This window comes from Panthera leo, chromosome B1 (assembly GCF_018350215.1).
Source record: "Panthera leo isolate Ple1 chromosome B1, P.leo_Ple1_pat1.1, whole genome shotgun sequence".
Taxonomy (NCBI): domain Eukaryota; kingdom Metazoa; phylum Chordata; class Mammalia; order Carnivora; family Felidae; genus Panthera; species Panthera leo.
In genome coordinates, this window is record NC_056682.1 from 15,456,554 (window position 1) to 15,458,861 (window position 2,308).

At 39.8% G+C, this 2,308-nt stretch overlaps 1 non-coding gene across 1 annotated transcript; it reads right to left on the reverse strand.

Annotated features, from left to right (window-relative positions):
* Nucleotides 1-1,528: 1,528 nt before the first annotated feature.
* On the reverse strand, nt 1,529-1,635 carry LOC122218735. Its single transcript, XR_006202068.1, has one exon. It is a non-coding gene; the product is annotated as a U6 spliceosomal RNA (small nuclear RNA).
* Nucleotides 1,636-2,308: the final 673 nt, after the last annotated feature.

The window sequence follows — 2,308 nt, forward strand, 5'->3', positions numbered from 1 at the left end:
GGTCATGATCTCACGGTTCGTGAGTTCAAGCCCCGCATCGGGCTCTGTGCTGACAGCTCCGAGCCTGGAGCCTGCTTCACATTCTGTGTCTCCCTCTCTCTCTGCCCGTCCTGTGCTCGCACTCTCTCTCTCAAAAAAGAATAAACATTAAAAAATGAATTATTTAAGTAAAAACTGTAGAGATCTGCTTCATCTTGTCTAGTTTTAAATTCAGAAGTAGCAACTCCATAGCAATTCAATTTATTTCTATTTTATGATACCATACTAGGTTAGTCTTTTTTTTTTTTTTTTTTTTTTGGTAAAATTGACAATGTCTGGGAGTTGCTTTAAAACTACATATCAGGTTAATCTTTTTTTTTTTTTAAATATTTATTTTGAGAGCAAGAGAAACAGAGCATGAGCAGGGGAGGGGCAGAGAGAGAGGGAGGCACAGAATCTGAAACAGGCTCCAGGCTCTGAGGTGTCAGCACAGAGCCTGACGTGGGGCTTGAACTGGGAACAGCGAGATCATGACCTGAGCCAAAGTCAGACACATAACCAACAGAGCCACCCAGGCATCCCACATAGCAGGTTAATCTTAACCTAACAGCTTTCATTCAATTTAGACCAGAATATCACAAATCTTTATGTAGTATAATGCCTGCTATTCAAATAAAAGCCAGTTGTTGTAATGTAATGACACCTACAAGTACTAAAGGCATACCCATGGATGTTAAGTTGAAGTATAGAGACCAGTATTCCTACTTATTATTTTAGGGCAGAAATATCCCAGTTACACTGATTGCAAAATAAAATAAGGAACTTCATGGTGGAGTGGGATTTGGGAATCACACAGATTATAACTCCAGCCTTTAATATATAAACTGCATGACTTTGGCTAGATTATGTATTCTCCCAGAGTTTGAATTTCCTTGTCTGTAAAGTAGAGATTAACATCTACATATTATGGTTGATGTGACGATCAAAGAGAATAAACACGAATGCCATGGGCAGTGCCTGGTCCTTACAGCAGGTGGCATTTAACAAATGTTAGGCCCCTTCCTGCCTTTCTGCCTTTCCTTTGCTTGCACTACACAATTGGAAATATGCAGCTATCAAGAGTAGTCTTGTGGGAATGCAAGCTGGTGCAGCCACTCTGGAAAACAGTGTGGAGGTTCCTCAAAAACTCAAAATAAAACTACCCTACGACCCAGCAATTGCACTACTGGGCATTTATCCACGGGATACAGGTGTGCTGTTTTGAAGGGGCACGTGCACCCCCATGTTTATAGCAGCACTATCGACAATAGCCAAAGTATGGAAAGAGCCCAAATGTCCATCGATGGATGAATGGATAAAGAAGATGTGGTATACATATACAATGGAGTATTACTTGGCAATCAGAAAGAGTGAAATCTTGCCATTTGCAACTACGTGGATGGAACTAGAGGGAATTATGCTAAGTGAAATTAGTCAGAGAAAGACAAAAATCATGACTTCACTCATATGAGGACTTTATTTTATTTATTTATTTTTTTCAATATATGAAAAAAATATGGAACGCTTCACGAATTTGCGTGTCATCCTTGCGCAGGGGCCATGCTAATCTTCTGTGTATCGTTCCAATTTTAGTATATGTGCTGCCGAAGCGAGCACACTCATATGAGGACTTTAAGAGACAAAACAGATGAACATAAGGGAAGGGAAACAAAAATAATATAAAAACAGGGAGGGGGACAAAACATAAGAGACTCTTAAATATGGAGAACAAACTGAAGATTACTGGAGGGGTTGTGGGAGGGGGGATGGGCCAAATGGGTAAGGGGCACTAAGGAATCTACTCCTGAAATCATTGTTGCACTATATGCTAACCAATTTGGATGTAAATTAAAAAAAAAAAAAAAAATTAAAAAAAAAAGAGTAGTCTTGCAAGAGACTGAATTGGAAACTTTTGTAAAAAAGGAGATGGGAAGAATGCCTGGCTGGCTCAGTTGGTTAAGCATCTGACTTCGGCTCAGGTCATGATCTCATGATTTGTGAGTTCAGGCCCCGTGTTGGGCTCTGTGCGGACAGCTCAGAGCCTAGAGCCTGCTTCAGATTCTGTGTCTTCCCCTCTCTCTGTCCTCCCCTGCTCGCACTCTGTCTCTCTTAAAAAAAAAAAAAGTAATAATAATAAAGGAGATGGGAAAGGTGTCAGTTTTGCATCATGAGGATTTGTTGGCATATACTTGGGGTTTTATGCCCATGAGATATTTTTAGAACTTTAATAGCTTTAAGAGAACAGTTCAGATGCTATCTTATTCCTCTAGTATAGAACTTTATTTTCTTT